The sequence below is a fragment of the Telopea speciosissima genome, chromosome 2, assembly GCF_018873765.1.
Source record: "Telopea speciosissima isolate NSW1024214 ecotype Mountain lineage chromosome 2, Tspe_v1, whole genome shotgun sequence".
Taxonomy (NCBI): Eukaryota; Viridiplantae; Streptophyta; class Magnoliopsida; order Proteales; family Proteaceae; genus Telopea; species Telopea speciosissima.
The window spans coordinates 44,219,376-44,228,811 of NC_057917.1; positions in this window are offsets into that span (position 1 = coordinate 44,219,376).

A 9,436-nucleotide genomic window follows, 5' to 3' on the forward strand; every position below is an offset into this window, starting at 1 on the left:
CTACATATTTTATACAGGGAAATAAGCTACCAGAATGATGGGTTTCTATGGCGGATGAGTTTAATGCACTGCTTCGGAATGGTACCTGGACTCTTGTCCCACGGACACCCAACATGAACATTATTGGCTGCAAGTGGGTTTATCGGATCAAAAGAAAGGCCAATGGTTCTCTTGAGCGATACAAGGTGCGCTTGGTCATAAAAGGCTTCCATCAGCAACATGGGATTGACTATGGTGAGACCTGGAGTCCTATAATTAAACCCACTACTATACGGTGTGTTCTTTCTATTGTTGTCTCCTCGGGCTGGCTGGTGCGACCACTCGATGTTCATAATGCATTCCTCCATTGTTAGCTTCATGAAGAGGTTTTATGCCTCAACCTCTGGGATTTGTTGACAATTCTCAGCCACAATATGTCTGTAAATTAAATCGGTCACTCTATGGCCTTAAACAGGCGCCTAGTGCCTAGTTTTATCATCTATCAGAGTTTCTGCTTCAACTTGGTTTTTCTGGTTCTAAGACAGACACTTCGTTATTTATTCGGCGCACTGGGCAGCATGTGCGTTATATTCTTGTTTATGTAGATGATATTTTGGTGACTGGCAGTGATTCTAACATGGTCACTTCTTTTATGTAACAGCTATCCAGGGAATTTCTATTAAAGATCTTGGCAACCTACATTTTTTCTTCGGAGTAGAGGTTGTCAAGCATTCCCGTGGCATTATTCTCTCTCAGTCCTGTTACATTTCGGATTTATTACAGCGCACTGTATGGTCGATTGCAAGCCTGTCAAGACTCCCATGGCTACCACTTTTAAGCCTTCAGATTCAGGGGGTGCATTGATGTCCGACCCTGCCAAGTATCACTCTGTTGTTGGGGCCCTTCAGTATGTCACACTTACTCTCCCAAATGTCTCTTTCTCAGTCAATAGAGCATGACAATTTGTGCATGCCCCTACCGAAGATCACTGGCAACTTTTAAAACGCATTCTTCAGTATCTGAAAAGCACCAAGAATTTTGGGTTACTTATTGAGTGTTCTACTTCTCGCTCTCTTTAGGCTTTCTCTGATGCCGACTGGGCAGGTGACAACATTGATCGCAAGTCCATAGGTGGTTTCGCAATTTTTCTTGGTCCAAATCTGATTTCCTGGACCTCTTAGAAGCAACGACCTATTGCCTGTTCCTCTACAGAGGCTGAGTACAAATCGCTGGCTAATGCTTCGGCCGAGTTTATTTGGTTGGAATCATTACTTGGCGAACTCGAGTATCCCCTGGCTGGTCCACTGATACTATGGTGTGATAATATTGGTGCGACCTACCTCTCTACAAATCCAGTGTTTCATGCGCACACGAAGCATTTAGAAATTAACTTCCATTTTGTTCGGGATCGTGTCCAAGAAACAATTACAAGTCCAATTTATTTCTACACATGATCAACTTTCCGATACTTTCACTAAGCCTCTTGCTTCAGCGTGGTTTGAATTTTTGCGAGATAAGCTGAAGATTTAGGTGCCTGATTCTCCATCTTGAGGGGGTGTATAGAGAGAAACCCCAGCCGAGTTTTCTTTCTCGGTTTATTATCACATGTGATAATAAACCTTTTTCATTTAGCAAATTGGATTGAGATTCTCATATACTTGTAAAGTCAATATTTTATGTAATCCTCTGAAATAACTTACCTAGTTTAAACTGACTAGGATTGTAATCTTTGTAACCTATGTTTATACTCTCTTTGAGAGAAATCAAATCAAGGAATAATATTCACCTTAACAGTAGAGAATAGCAAACACTAAACAAAACAAAAAAAAAATTGTAAGAAATAGATGCCATCATTATAAAATAAGAAATTAAATGGAGGAGAAAAGTTTGAGAAATATAAAATTTGAAATGTATATGAAAAATGAACTAACAAAAGCAAAGAGTAATTCTCACTGCTTACTCTTGTTAATTACTCTTGATGCAACACACAACAAAGCCTCGCAGCGGAGAAGACCTCACTTAAGCCTCAAATTACTCTTGACAATGACCTCTAATTTGGTTGACTCTATTTATAGGAGAATACACAATTTAAACTGAGGAAGTAATAAATATATTTTTATCCTTTCACTTTTTCAATAAAAATCTAATTTTGGGGAAAAGAAATAACTGCCTTTTCTACCCTAAAATCCAATCAGATATTTTAGCCCCCATGCATATCTTGGGAAGCACAAGGAAAACATTCCCCCTACATGATACATAATCTAAGAAGATTTTTCAGCATTAAATAGGTCAGGTGTAACTGTGGGCTAGGTTCATGGTATTGGGATTCATATTTGGCAAAGTAGCAATCCACTTCTAGCTATTTTTAGAGCTAAGTTAATAGGGATGCATGGCAATGGTTTGGGTTGAACTGTATTTGTCCATCTGGCTAATAGTTCAATTTTAGTACTATAATCTAGTTTCCGTTGTAGTTGTAATATTCCGATGGAGATAAAAGAAATCCCAACACCTAATTGGTTCAATGTCCAGTCAGGTTTCTAAAAGAGTGTATGGTTTTTTGGTTATTGAAAACCTAATCAGATACACCTTAAAAGCATCAAGAAACCAGTCAACCTACAAATAAGGCAAGACAGGATATGAGTGCCATAGGAGATGTGAAGAAACCGAACTAGGAAAGTAAGAAAATTACATGAATAGAGATATGGGTATAAACACTCAAGGTAAGAAGGACCTAATAACGAAGATCTTTCAAATGTAATCAAAACCCAGACTGGACTACATATAGATATTCAACGATATCCCATAGGAGTGTCAATGAGCAAGGCTGATCTGGGCTTGCCCTAAGCCCTAGCCCAAACCTAGGGGCCTTAACCTAAATTCAAGCCCAGCCCGACCCTCCCAAGGCCTAACAAACCCTCGGTTCAGCCCAACCCCGATTGATCCTGACTGCCATTCCAAAACTTCTGAAATTGAACCGAACTTTTTTGCTTCAGTGTAATAGATTGGATTAATTAAAACATAAAATGTACCACAAATAGTCGCTGAAATTGACCGCAATATCCAAGTTTAACAGATTTACGTGAAATAAAAAACAAAATGGAAGATAAAGGGGTAAGAATCTGATCTCATAAAACTACCTAGCTCATATTTTCAACTAAACGCAACAGGAAATCAGATTCAAAGGAGAAAGATAGAACCAGAAAAATGAAAGATTTAACTAACTAAAATATGTATTTAATCTACGAAAATGTAAATCAGGAAATAAGCATTACCTTGTGAATGAAGAAATTCACTGAACGTTGAACCTGAAATGAGATTTGGAGACCAACACATATGAATTCAAGAACGAAAAGTGATCGTTGCCGATCCAATGACCAGAACACAAATTAAATTAAATTTTGGTTGAAGAAATGGTTACTAATACTGTTGCCACGAGAAGCAAGAAGAAGCGGGAAGGAAATGATGCTCCGGTGATCTGCCATTCCAGCTAGGATTCTAAAAAAAAAAAAAAGGGGACAAGTGAGACGAAAAAACCTCCGTCAAAAAGCCTTCTTTTACAGGCCTGAGTTGATTCCCTACTCCTTTCTTAATTTCCTTACTATCTCGATCAAAGCTGACGATCTTCTCCCTTCCATGTCCGAGAAGCAGAAAATCCGAAGTCTCTCTTCTCTTCCTTTCCTAGCTCTCTTTTTTCTCTCCATCTTTCTTTCCGTTTCTCTATCCTATTTTTTTTTCCTCTGAAAAACCCTTGAAACTAGAAAAATCAAGAGGAAAACCCTTGTTCTGGCTGAAAACCCCATAGAAAAGAACCCTAATCGTCTGAGCCCCCATAACCTAAAAAATGAAGAACCAGGAAAAAATGCCGAACCTCCAAAACGAAGAAGCCTTTTCCTTCTTCTCCTTGATCTCAAAAAAAAAAATTCAAAGAAAGGAGAAAAAACACCAAAACAAAGGAGAGTGCCCCTCCGAACCAGAAAAACACTACGGAGAAGAAAACCTCTAACACCCCTCCTCACCCCCAACTATATATATATATATAGGCAGGAGATTGCAACTTGGTCGAATTGTCTTTGCACCAGTGTCTAGGCCAATGGGGAAGCATGCTTGGGTATCTACCTAAGGGCAGGGGTGTTATTTCACGGTAACCTATGAGAGGGCATAAGGGGTGCCACCAAGCAGGGATCTTTTCCCAATTATTATTATTATTATTATTATTATATATACTAGTAAACTTTCACGTGCAAATGAACGTATTGAGATCTATTCGGTGGCAGAGAGAGAAAATATAACCAAGTGAAGACACCTGATATAATGCAAGATTAATATTTTAAATTTTAAAGACCTTATCTAAACCTGATATAATGCAAGATTAACACCATAATCCATTCTCTTGCCAAAAAAAAAAAAAAAGTTCCAAAATCCATTCATTTTCCAATGTAACACATTAGGCGATACAAATTTGAATTAAATACACACAACATCGGTAATGTATGTACAATGTGAAAGTGAGAAAATTTGTAAGGATACCATCTCTGAAAGACAAAGAGGTAATGGATTCTTTTTGTTTTTTTGGTAAAAAGGTAATGGATTATGGGTTTCTACTATTTGCATTTCACATATAATGTGTAAGCTACAAATGAATGCATTTATCGACCTTTTAAATTCATTTATATGCCCCAATATTATACAATATGTCATCCAATAAATCATAATTGTAAAAACAAAAAAATAGACTTTCTTTTGGTGAGCTTGTCGCCATTTTGTGCCTTGTGGAACTGATGCAGGCCCAAGCCCATCAAGTCTACAAACCCCAGGGCCTAGTCAAGACCAGGAACCCACCCATACATGGTCGGTCCCAATCAGCTCCAAAAATCCAGCCCAAGATCAATAGTAGCCTTGTTAGTGGAGTACCTCTACAATGTCTCTTGAGGTCATTAGTGGATGATGATGTGGCACCCACTTTTATCATATCTTTGGCTAAGTTCTTCTCCTATTGAGTCTTCCCTTGAAGATAGCATCAAGAATTTTCAAAACAATAACCAACGTTCTTTGGAACAAGTATCAACACCTTGAAACAAGAACTACGACATTGTACTTATTGCTTGGAGCAACCAACAAGAAAGTGGAGAAGCTTTAGAGTTTTCCTAAATCAAAGTGTAATCTCAACCTTTGAATCTTATTGTAAATGGACAGTCAAGATATCGTAGGAGCTTTTAGGGTTTAGCTTTGTTTTTCTTATAAAAGGCATATCTATCTTGTTTGTAAGAGTTAAAGATATGTGTGAATGAAAGTTGCTATAAACATTTCCCTTGAACCAAGATGTGTTCTTGAACCTTGAAGAGTTCATCCCCTAGAAAAACCTAGAAGAGCTGATGTTTTTCTCATTACATCCTTGAAGAGATTGCAACCCCTTAGTGTTAGTACATATCCGTGAAGAGAAGTGTTTTAACCCATATTTATCCATTTTATTTTTCGTAATTTTGTTTTTCATTTTATTGTTTTGTCCACATTTGAACACTTTGTGTTTGTGCAATTCACTCTCCTGGTCTCACGCTTTTGCTGTATGCATTATTTGGTATCAAAGCTAGGAGGAGAGGATGGAAAATATTCCAGTTGATCGTTTTTCTCCAATTGTTGATTGGAGCAAACCTCCGATATTCGACAAATACTCGGATGAAGAGACTAATGAATACAACATGTGTGAAAGCTTTGAATTAGATTTGACATCAAATGTGCAAAACTTCTCACCACAACATGTTTTCATTTTTGGTGATTCCATCATACAGGGACTAACGAACACGACACCATACCAAGATCCATATTTGGAGTCTTTGCACGAAAAGAACTTTCGATGGATACACATATCAACACTTTTAGTGCATATAAAGATTCATTTTTGAAAATTATTACATTGCCATCTCGACTTCAACTTCTTTAGGTCGAGTATATTGATCCATTTTTGGAGATGTTTATACTCCAAAATTTTGTTCGATTTGTATTTAATCCCGATGGAGCTCGATTACTTTTGGGGTGAAACAAAATTCAAGGACGAATACTTTTAAAGAATGAGAGAATGATGTAGGCCCAAGCCCATCAAGTCCACAAGGTCCAAGGCCTAGTCAAGACCAAAAACCAACCCATAAATGGCCGGTCCCAATCTGCTCAAAAAATCCAGTCCAAGATCAATAATAGCCTTGTTAGTAGAGTACCTCTACAATGTCTCTTGAACTTATTAGTGGATGATGATGTGGCACCCACTTTGATCGTATATTTGGCTAAGTTCTTCTCCTATTGAGTCTTCCCTTGAAGATAGCATCAAGAATTCTCAAAACAATAACCAAGGTTCTTTAGAACAAGTATCAACACTTTAAAACAAGAACCAAGACATTGTACTTATTGCTTGGAGTAGCCAACAAGGAAGTGGAGAAACTTTAGAGTTTTCCTAAATCAAAGTGTAATCTCAACCTTTGAATCTTATTGTAAATGGAAGGTCAAGATATCGAGGAGCTTTTAGGGTTTAGCTTTGTTTTGCCTATAAAAGGCATACTTATCTTATTTGTAAGAGTCAGAGATATGTGTGAATGAAAGTTGCTATAAGCATTTCCCTTGAACCAAGATGTGTTCTTGAATCTTAAAAAGTTCATCCCCTAGAAAAACCTAGAAGAGTTTTTTTCATCAACCTAGGAGTTGATGTTTTTCTCATTGCATCCTTGACGAGAATGCAACCCCTTGGTGTTACTACACATCCTTGAAGAGAATTTTTTTAACCCATATTTATCCATTTTATTTTTTGTAATTTTGTTTTTCATTTTATTGTTTTGTCCACATGTGCACACTTTGTGCTTGTACATTACATTTTCCCGGTCTTACGCTTCTGCTGCTTGCATTAGGAACCCTCTATAACCGTAGATCATTATGTTGCTTTCCAACACTATACTCTGAAATGACAAACACATTCATTTAACAGATAAGATTAGAGAAGTTTTAGCACAAGGAGTTTCACATTGATACAGTAAAAGAGAGAACAAACAACAAAAAAACAAAAAGTAAAAGATCTTATTGACAAAAGTCATGCAACACTTTAAGTGCGCCTCAAGAGAATGATAAGTCAAAATACAAATGAAGGATTTTCCTCCATAAGTCAAATATTAGCATGAGATCAACCAAACCTCACGGTAATCTACCAAAATAAAATAATAGAAAGGTCCATTATAAATAGCATCCTAAGAGAGGGCCATCGAAGCTTGAAAAATTACTTCAGGATATGTACTTTAAATAAGGATCCATGACCACTACTTTCAACCAAAGTGAATATTTTAGAGAAAACCAAAACGAGAAGAATACCTTGGGTATCACTGGCATATACTTAGTTAGCCCATGCATATGCAACAGTAAAACTTTATCAAACAAAGGTTATGTGGAAATTCTGATGAGCTTGATTGCTAATGAGTTGAGGAATTTGAAAGCTTACTTACAATGATTAAAAGTAGTTCTTGGCTTCTTGTGTACAATAAAATTCTTTCTTTGTCTTCTCCCTCTTTTTTTTTGTTTGTTGAATCAACTCCTAAAGCTACCATGTACCTTGAGTATCCTGCCACTGAAAACCCCCTTGGGAATCATCAAATAAAACAAGTCAAATCTAAGTCCATAAAGTCATAAAAGGAATTTTTTAGAGAAAAACATAATAGATAATTTCACAACATCTACCAACATTAACCTTATTACATTTTATTATTTTGACCTAGAGTCAAAAGGAAACACAATCTGCACAAAGAAATGTCTCAAAGAATTAATGTGCTTGCAGTTAGGTAAGAGAATGACACTAGTTTTACATCCCCATGCCCCACAGCTTTTGTAATTAGTTATCATCCAGGGAAGTCATAGTCTCTTAGATGCAAATAATCTTATTGGTTTGAGCAAACCAGGAAACTGCTGATTGGGTGTGTATTACCGGCAGATATAACTATTGTAAGAATAAGATCATAAATGTTTTGTAGAGCTTCTTGTCTAGAAATAACACTATCCTTGTTTGGAAAGCCAAAGCTCAACGTGAGTATCTCTACATTATGGGACTCCTATGATTGTCCAAGAAATTATTGTATCATGTTTTAGATGACAAAAATGATGGGACAAAAAAGAAGAAAAGGTGTGTAGTGTGTACGTTGCTCAATTTCTGCTAGCAAATTCAAGAGGATGTTAATCACTAAACGGATTAGATTATTAACCGTAAAGTCTTTTATAGGCTTCAACCACTCAACAAATTCAGATTTTGAAACTAATCTTAGTTAATAAATCACATTTACCATTTCAATGATATAGAGTATAAGTAAAACTTGAATCACTTTATGAGTAAAATTAAATCAGATTGTAGCGCATAGGGCACCCATTCCAAAAACAAAATTGCAGATTTTAACACATCCCTCAATACCATAAGGGTGAGTGGTAGCAGAACGTGCATTCTGTGAAGTTATTTCCACGTCTTTTTAGTAATAACCGTAAATCTAGAATAAGATTAATCTCGGCCATCCAACGAATAATAATAGAAATCAAAGGCTACTTGCTATTATGGTGATACGGGTTCAGTTTTTGTTTTACTGTATGTACACCACCCATCAACAATGCTTCCCTGCCCAGATTGGAGTTATGGGTGGAATTGTAAGAGGTTCCAGAAGTGCTCTGAAGTTCTTGCTGTCGAGAGAGGGGATGGAGTGAGGGATTGAAAACGATGTTGCTATCCTCGAAGGAGGCAATGCATGTGGTGGAAGGCATATGCTTGTAAAGGTCAAAATCCTCAAAGACAACGGGTGAGAGTCCCCTTTCTGAAAAATCAATAGCATGTACTGAACTCCTTCCAACGGCATTGGAATAGGTCGCAAGCTGCCCACCGTATCTTCGGCCATCTGTGGTGACTACTGAACTAATGAGAACGGAAATAGTAAGCCAAAGCACAAAGAAGAAGATGATGGGTCCCATGTCTATTTATGATGGGTGTGTGTTTCTAATCATGATCATAGCAAGGATTGGGACGTTCCAATTTCCAAGTCTATTCTGAAGCTTCAACCTTTGAGTAATATCCATTTTGTTCCTTAACGATGAGAGACTTGAGATGCATTTTAATCTCAAAGCTTGGGTCTTTGTATCTAACCAAATAAATTATTGGCATGAGACTTTCATCCATGTTAAAACCAGTAAAAGTCAGAACCTTAGCCAATTTCTTGAAGAAGACTTGCGAGATCATATCTTAATCTCCTGTAGCTGCGGCTTCCAGAAATTGTAACATCAACGATGTCTTTTGAAAACTTATGATCTGAGTTGCAGTTGCTCAAGGGTTTCTTACGAGTACATGAAGTTACAAATCCGGTTTGATTTTGTGGTTTCAAGGGTTTGCAGAGATTGTCACAGGGTTTTGCAGAGGTAAGCGAGAGAGAAGGCATACCGGTAACAAGAAGTCTCAGTT